Source organism: Macaca fascicularis, chromosome 4 (genome assembly GCF_037993035.2).
Source record: "Macaca fascicularis isolate 582-1 chromosome 4, T2T-MFA8v1.1".
NCBI classification, from domain to species: Eukaryota; Metazoa; Chordata; class Mammalia; order Primates; family Cercopithecidae; genus Macaca; species Macaca fascicularis.
The window spans coordinates 162,858,124-162,867,670 of record NC_088378.1 but is presented as its reverse complement, the minus strand read 5'-3'; the positions used below and the strand labels follow the sequence as shown (position 1 = coordinate 162,867,670).

General features: G+C 38.2%; 1 pseudogene; it reads left to right on the top strand.

Moving 5' to 3' along the window:
• The first annotated feature begins 231 nt into the window (after positions 1 to 231).
• On the top strand, positions 232 to 1,136 carry LOC102129205 (large ribosomal subunit protein eL8 pseudogene; annotated as a pseudogene).
• Positions 1,137 to 9,547: the final 8,411 nt, after the last annotated feature.

The following is a 9,547-nucleotide window of genomic DNA, read 5'->3' as shown; positions in this document are numbered from 1 at the left end:
ATGACATTTACCCCAAAATATTGGCATAAAGCCACTGAAAGCAAGAAAAAATATGTAATTATAAATTTTGAAAATGTAACAAATCCATTGCCCCTACAAACAAGAGCTCAAGTAATATGCAACAATCAGAGAATGTACAGGGGACTAACATAATTAGTCAAACCATGAGCTTGAAGAGTTAAGGGAAGAAGTAGGACAAAAAAGGTAATGGAGCTCCTCCCGCTGCCCAAGATGCCAAAAGGAAAGAAGGCCAAGGGGTAGAAGGTGGCTCCGGCCCCTGCTGTCATGAAGAAGCAGGAGGTCTAGCAAGTGGTGAATCCCCTGTTTGAGAAAAGGCCTAAGAATTTTGGCACTGGACAGGACATCCAGCCCAAAAGAGACCTCACCCACTTTGTAAAATGACCCCGCTCTATCAGGTTGCAGCAGCAGAGAGCCATTCTCTATAAGCAGCTGAAAGTGCCTCCTGCGATTAACCAGTTCACCCAAGCCCTGGACCACCAAACAGCTAGTACTAACTGCTAGCAGCTTGTACTCAGCTGCTTAAGCTGGCCCACAAGTACAGGCCAGAGATGAAGCAAGAGAAGAATCAGAGGCTGTTGGCCCAGGCTGAGAAGAAATCTGCTGGCAAAGGGGACGTCCCCACTAACAGACTACCTGTCCTTCGAGCAGGAGTTAACACTATCACCACCTTAGTGGAGAACAAGAAAGCTCAGCTGGTGGTGATTGCACATGACGTGGATCCCATCGGGCTGGTTGTCATCTTGCTTGCCCTGTGTTGTAAAATGGGGGTCCTTTACTGCATTATCAAGGGGAAGGCAAGACTCGGACGTCTAGTCCACAGGAAGACCTGCACCACTGTCACCATCACACAGGTTAACTCAGAAGACAAAGGTGCTTTGGCTAAGCTGGTGGAAGCTATCAGGACCAATTACAATGACAGATACGATGAGATCCACCGTCACTGGGGAGGCAATGTCCTGAGTCCCAAGTCTGTGGCTCGTGTTGCCAAGCTCAAAAAGGCAAAGGCTAAAGAACTTCCACTAAACTGGGTTAAATATACACTGTTGAGTTTTCTGTACATAGAAATAATTAAAATAATACAAATTTTCCTTCAAAAAAAGGTGGTGGAGAAATGAAGTTTAGACTAGAAGTAATACAAAAGAGAACCAATGATACTGAAAGTATAATGGGGACGTGGATGACAGGAATGTGGAAAAGCAAACAAAATGAGATGGGACTAAACAGGCTTAAAATGTTAAAGAAAATGATTGACAAGTAAGACAGACACAGAAAACATAATAGCTGTATAATGTTTGTCCCTGTAGAAGTTAAATAATAAAAAAGAAAACATACAGATATAATTCAAGAAAAGTTGCCAAAATTATAATATTTGAATTTATGGAAAAAAGGACAGACTACATCAAAGGAAAAATTATTATAGAAAAATCAAAATATTGGGCCAGGCACGGTGGCTCATCCCTGTAATCCCAGCATTTTGGGAGGCCGAGGTGGGTGGATCACGAGGTCAGGAGATTAAGACCATTCTAGTTAACATGGTGAAACCCCGTCTATACTAAAAATACAAAAAAATTAGGAAGGTGTGGTGGCGGGTGACTGTAGTCCCAGCTACTCAGGAGGCTGAGGCAGGAGAATGGTGTGAACCCGGGAGGTGGAGCTTCCAGTGAGCCGAGACTGTGCCACTGCACTCCAGCCTGGGCAACAAAGCAAGACTCTATCTCAAAAAAAAAAAAAAAAGAAAAAGAAAAATGAAAATCAAAATATTCTCCTTGAGACATCCCAGAAAGTTACTAAACTTCAAAGGCAAAAAAAGAATAATGTGGGGATCAAGGCAACAGATCAAGTATTTCAAGGAAGAAAAAAATGCTAGTCTCAAAGTTTAGAAAAACCAATACCCGAAGACAGAGGAGCAGTGCCTAGAAGACCCTCCAGGAAATAAAATGTGACTGAAGAAGTTTAAACCCAGACAGACTGTAATATAACAATCACTTTTTCATATACAAAAAGATTTTAAATCTCAGTAGCTTTATTAAGAAACTATCAGAAAAGTAACTTCAGACAACCAAGAAAAAAATAGAGTCACTATGGCTAAAGAACAGGCAGGAAGGATTTTAAACCATGGAGCTATGTGATCAAGACTTGAACGAATATGAGACTTGTAAATTAAAAAATAGACCTTTATAACTTTAAACTCTGACAATGTAGGAATTATATTTTTTTAATTCTGTTTTCTTTTTTTTTTTTTTTTTTAAGGAATGTGGTCCCACTTTGTTGCCCAGGTTAGTCTCGAAGCTCTGAGGTCAACCAATCCACTCACCTTGGCCTCCAAAAATGCCAAGTGAGGTACTTCACCTCCCAAAATGCTGGTGAGCCACTGTGCCCAGGCAGTATGATTTTTTTTTTTTAATTGAGATGGGAGGAAAAAAAGTAAAAGGAAACACAGGTTTGCTTATTTCTTCTTAAAAAATTGTTTTAATAGCCTGGGGTCAAATGAGGCAATTTAAACCTGACATATTAAATAGCAAAGCAATAACTGCACTTAGAGATATAAATATAATTTTTTAAAATAATATAAACAATTAAAATTGGATGATAGGAGGAAGTATGTAAGACAGACAAATTAAATTTCAATTGCTCATATTAGAGGGTTGATAGATACTCTCTTGAAGAACAGAAGATTAAGCATATTATATGTTATGGTTATTAAATAATTACTAGAACAAAAATTAAAACTTTTAAAATTATAAGAAACAAAACAGAGCACAAGATGAAATAATTAAAAAGAAAAACAGCTTGGCATACTATATAAGAGAATTTTGAAATAAAACTCACTAGAAAATAATCATCTGAAATATTAAAACTCTCTAGTAAACAACTCAGTAAAGAATAAGATCAAACCTGAAATTATGGAATATTTAGAAAATGATGGCCATGAAGCATTACATATAACCCAAGAGATACTCTCCAATCATGCTTAATGCAGAAACATTAGATGCAGTCTTATTAAAGACAGGAACAGGACACACATGTCCTCATCATCACTATTAGTCAACATTGTTCTGAAAGTACTAACCACTGCATTTATTATTTAAAGACAATATTGGCTGGGCGCAGTAGCTCATGCCTGAAATCCCAGCACTTTGGGAGGCCAAGGCGGGTGGATCACGAGGTCAGGAGATTAAGACCATCCTGATTAACACGGTGAAACCCCGTCTCTACTAAAAAAAAAAAAAAAAAAAAATTAGCCGGGCATAGTGGCGGGCACCTGTAGTCCCAGCTACTCTGGAGGCTGAGGCAGGAGAATGGCATGAACCCAGGAGGTGGAGCTTGCAGTGAGCCGAGATTGCGCCACTGCACTCCAGCCTGGGCGACAGAGCAAGACTCTGTCTCAAAAACAAGCAAACAAACAAAACAAACAAACCAAAAAAAAAAAGGCAATATTTACCTCTAAACGCATAGGAGAAACAATTGAAAAACCACAATGACAAAAAAATTTAGGAAGGTGGCTCCAGTACAAAATCATTCCTCTTCCTATATAAAAACAAACTACCAATAAGAATACGAACTGAAGGGGAAAGAAACATTTATTATAGCAATAAAAGAATAAAATACATAAGAACAATAGACTTTTTTCACGAATAAAAAATCAGCATAAGAAGAAAACTTTTAAATGCTATTGAGGGACATGGAAGAACATTTAAATAAAGGAGCTTATTTTAGGATAGCAGCAGCCAACACTAAAAATATATTCATTCTTCCCGAGATAATAAAGTTAACACAATCTTCATAAAAAAAATCCAGAAAACTGTATCTGTGGAAAAAAATTGTAGAAAACATGTTTTAAATTTAAATAAAAAGAAAAATGGGGATTTTTGAGGCAAATTCTGAGAATGAAGAATAATAAAGGGGTGATCAAGTCTAACATAAATTTCAATAGGCTATAACAATTCAAGTGGATAAATATTGCAAACAGGATAAAAAGTTCAGAAGTAGATCCAATACACACAGGAATTTAGACATTTTAAAGTTGGCATTCCAAATTTATAAGCAGATGATAAATAATTCAGAAAATAGTTTGTGAACAACCAGAAACCATGTGGAAAGAATGGAGTTGGGAAAATAGCCATCTCCCAACTTATATCAAAATAAATTCCAAAGGGACAGAGGCTTAAACCATACAATGTAAAACCATCAACCTAAGAGCAAGGTTTTATAATAATGGACTAGGGAAGGTCCTTCTAAATATGACCTAAAATTCAAAAGCAATAGAACATTCATTGAAATGTATGAAAATAAAACTTTGCTGACTAGAAATAAGCCCTGTAACAAAATTAAAAGACAAATTACAAAACTGGGGGTGAGGGAGGAGTAGGGAATGCAATTAATATCACAAACACAGACCAATGGCTATAATAAATAAATATCAATAAAAGAAACAGAAAAACTAGGTAAAAAGATACATATTCACAAACATACATATATTGTACATATTTACATATATGTATATGAGTGTGTATGCACAAAAACACCTCTACACAAATAAACTAGAAAATCTAGAAGAAATGGATAAATTCCTGGACACATATACCCTTCCAAGACTAACCCAGGAAGAAGTTGAATCCCTGAATAAACCAATAACAGGCTCTGAAATTGGGGCAATAATTAATAGCCTACCAACCAAAAAAATTCCAGGACCAGACAGATTCACAACCGAATTCTACCAGAGGAACAAGGAGGAGCTGGTACCACTCCTTCTGAAACTATTCCAATCAACAGAAAAAGAGGGAATTCTCTCTAACTCATTTTATGAGGTCAACATTATCCTGATACCAAAACCTGGCAGAGACACAACAAAAAAAAAGAGAATTTTAGATCAATATCCCTGATGAACATTGATGCAAAAACCCTCAATAGAATACTGGCAAACCTAATTCAGTGGCACATCAAAAAGCTTATCCGCCACGATCAACTGGGCTTCATCCCTGGGATGCAAGGCTGCTTCAACATATGCAAATCAGTAAACATAATCCATCATATAAACAGAACCAAAGACAAAAACCACATGATTATCTCAATAGATGCAGAAAAAGCCTTTGACAAAATTCAGCAGTCCTTCATGCTAAAAACGCTCAATAAATTAGGTATTGATGGGACGTATCTCAAAATAATAAGAGCTATTTATGACAAGCCCACAGCCAACATCATACTGAATGGGCAAAAACTGGAAGCATTCCCTTTGAAAACGGGCACAAAACAGGGATGCCCTCTCTCACCACTCCTATTCAACATAGTGTTGGAAGTATTGGCCATGGCAATCAGGCAGGAGAAAGAAATAAAGGGTATTCAATTAGGAAAAGAGGAAGTCAAATTGTCCCTGTTTGCAGATGGCATGATTGTATATCTAGAAAACCCCAACTCGTCTCAGCCCAAATCTCTTTAAGCTGATAAGCAACTTCAGCAAAGTCTCAGGATACAAAATCAATGTGCAAAAATCACAAGTATTCTTATACACCAATAACAGACAAACAGAGAGCCAAATCATGAGTGAACTCCCATTCACAATTGCTTCAAAGAGAATAAAATACCTAAGTAGGAATCCAATTTACAAAGCATGTGAAGGACCTCTTCAAGGAGAACTACAAATCACTGTTCAATGAAATAAAAGAGGACACAAACAAATGGAAGAACATTCCATGCTCATGGATAGGAAGAATCAATACTGTGAAAATGACCATACTGCCCAAGGTAATTTATAGATTCAATGCCATCCCCATCAAGCTACCAATGAATTTCTTCACAGAATTGGAAAAAACTACTTTAAAGTTCACATGGAAACAAAAAAGAGCCCACATTGCAAAGACAATCCTAAGCCAAAAGAACAAAGCTGGAGGCATCACGCTACCTGACTTCAAACTATACTACAAGGCTACAGTAACCAAAATAGCATGGTACTGGTACCAAAACAGAGATCTAGACCAATGGAACAGAACAGAGCCCTCAGAAATAATATCACACATCTACAACCATCTGATCTTTGACAAAACTGATGAAAACAAGAAATGGGGAAAGGATTCCCTGTTTAATAAATAGTGCTGGGAAAACTGGCTAGCCATATGTAGAAAGCTGAAACTGGATCCCTTCCTTACACCTTATACAAAAATTAATTCAAGATGGATTAAAGACTTAAATGTCAGACCTAAAACCATAAAGGCCCTAGAAGAAAACCTAGGCAATACCATTCAGGCCATAGGCATGGGCAAGGACTTCATGTCTAAAACACCAAAAGCAATGGCAACAAAAGCCAAAATTGACAAATGGGATCTAATTAAACTAAAGAGCTTCTGCACAGCAAAAGAAACTACTATCAGAGTCAACAGGCAACCTACAGAAAGGGAAAAAAGTTTTGTAATCTACTCATCTGACAAAGGGCTAATATCCAGAATCTACAAAGAACTCAAACAAATTTACAAGAAAAAAACAAACACCCCCAACCAAAAGTGACCAAGGATATGAACAGACACTTCTCAAAAGAAGACATTTATGCAGGCAACAGACACATGAAAAAATGCTCATCATCACTGGCCATCAGAGAAATGCAAATCAACACCACAATGAGATACCATCTCACACCAGTTAGAATGGCAATCATTAAAATGTCAGGAAACAACAGGTGCTGGAGAGGATATGGAGAAATAGGAATACTTTTACACTGTTGGTGGGACTATAAACTAGTTCAACCATTGTGGAAGACAGTGTGGCGATTTCTCAAGGATCTAGAACTAGAAATACCATTTGACCCAGCCATCCCATTACTGGGTATATACCCAAAGGATTATAAATCATGCTGCTATAAAGACACATGCACGCGTATGTTTATTGCAGCACTATTCACAATAGCAAAGACTTGGAACCAACCCAAATGTCCACAAATGATTGACTGGATTAAGAAAATGTGGCACATATACACCATGGAATACTATGCAGCCATAAAAAAGAATGAGTTCATGTCTTTGGAGGGACATGGATGAAGCCAGAAACCATCATTCTCAGCAAACTATCGCAAGGACAAAAAGCCAAATCCCGCATGTTCTCACTCATAGGTGGGAATTGAACAATGGGAACACTTGGACACAGGTAGGGGAACATCACACACCAGGGCCTGTTGTGGGGTGGGGGGAGGTGGGAGGGATAGCATTAGGAGATGTACCTAATGTAAATGACGAGTTAATGGGGGCAGCACACCAACATGGCACATGTATACACATGTAACAAACCTGCACGTTGTGCACATGTGCCCTAGAACTTAAAGTATAATTTTTAAAAAACAAACTTTATAGCTGAGGGAAGGTGATTAAATGCTTCTGAGCCTCAGTTTTCTTATCTGTAAAATGAGAATAAAAAGAAACGGAATGGGCTAGGCACAGTGGCTCACACCTGCCATCCCAGCACTTTGAGTGGCTGAGGTGAGAGGATCACTTGAGGCCAGTAGTTCAAGACCAGCCTGGGCAACATAGTGGGACGCTGTCCCTACTCAAATAAATAAATGAAGGTGTTTTGAAGATTTTAAAACTGAATATATAAAAGTCACAGTAAGTTTTTTTTGTTTTTGTTTTTGTTTTTGTTTTGAGATGGAGTCTCGCTCTGTCACCTAGGCTGGAATGCAGTGGCACAATCTCAGATCACTGCAACTTCCACCTCCCGGGTTCAAACAATTCTCCTGCCTCAGCCCCCCGAGTAGCTGGGATTACAGCCCTGTGCCACCGTGCCCGGCTAATTTTTTGTATTTTTAGTAGAGACAAGGTTTCACTATGTTGGCCAGGATGGGTTTGATCTCCTGACTTCATGATCTGCCAGCCTTGGCCTCCCAAAGTGCTGGGATTACAGGCATGAGCCACCACGCCTGGCCTCCTTCTTTTATTTTATAAAGTTATCTTATTAACCTCTAAAACATAGAACAAGAAAGAAGGCACTTTCAGGGCTCTGCTTTCTGTCTTTCTCTCCTTTCCTGCTCCGTCCCTCTTCCCTGGTAAGTAAGTGTCCAGGTGCCTAGTACTATCACATGAAAGCTGCCTTAATTATAACTTTGGTTTCTTTGAGTGCAAAACAAATACCGTGAAAGCTGGCTCTGAAACAAAACTTTAAAAATGACAGTGGGAGCAAAAATTATTCTAGCACTTCCTGGTGAATACACACTGTTTAGAAAGGGGTTACTCTTGAAGAAACAATAGTGTGTGGCTATACCAGGTACTCAGCATCGAAGGGTAAGATCAAATTATGTAAAAACGTATAAAATAACTCTCCTTAAATGAGAAAAGTTTGTGTGTGTGTGTGTGTTTCACCTATGAAGTCAATGAGTTTAAAAATTAAGACCTACTTCTTAGATAATAAAGTTTAGCCTTTAAAAATGGCCTCCTCCTACCTGAATGAACTATAGTATACAATCAAATTTTTCTGACCTTCAACATATGGAAATGATACAGTTTCTAACCAATCCTTATTTAAATGGATTGTTCTTTTCCCTAAGCATGATGTCAGTCAAATGAAGGAAGAAAATCTCTGTCTACCTGTTACCACCCAAACTTAGTAAGGTGGTCCTGAATTTGAGTCACAATGCTTTAGACTTTTCTTGACATCTAATTTGTATTGTACCAAATAAATTAAGTCTAAGTGCATTAAGATATCACCCAACTATTTAAATGGGCTCATTTACAAAGGGATTCTTTTTGATTCCAAACCAAATTTATCAAATTCTCCCCGGTATCTGTACCTTATCATAGTTTCTCTATTTCTCCTGTTGGGGCCACCAGCCTCTCGGTTACCTAGGATCCCCTTGATTCTTCCCTTTTTCTTCCATTATAGGAGCAATGAGCTACCAAGTCAAACCAGCTGTGCCAATGAAAGAGGTCTACGTCCAACTGCACCTCTTTCTTCTCACTACCACAGAAATACATTAGACTTGCATCACCTTCTGGCTTGTACCATTTAAAATAGTTTTTTCACTAGGAATTCTGCCTCAAGTCTTTTGCCAACTCTAGTTCATCCCATCATCTCTAGATTACAACCCCTAAAGCATAATACTGAATTAATGGCTCCCTTACACTCATTCACTCAAAACACTTTCGTGACACCAACCAGACTCCTCAAGACACTTTAATGGCACCTAAATAAGTATTCAAGGTCCACAATTAGCCAACTAAATTCTACATTTTCAGACTTTTCTCCATACCATGCTGCCCTTTTCTTAATCCAGTGTTGAGTCAAACTAATTGTCCCACATGAGGAACCTACGTGGTACCTTCCCTCCTTCTTCTACCCTTGCTGCTTCTTTCATTTCCTCCTTTCTTTCCACCTTTCCTTGCCAGTTGAAATCCTCATTATGCTTCACAATTAATATTGTGAAGGATTGCCTGTTCCCTGGAGTTAAAAATAACTTTGCCTTCCTTTGAGCTTTCATAGCATGCTGAATTTCTTTTCAGACTCACTCATTCATTACAGTTATTTATGTACATATCTATATTTTCCTATTATA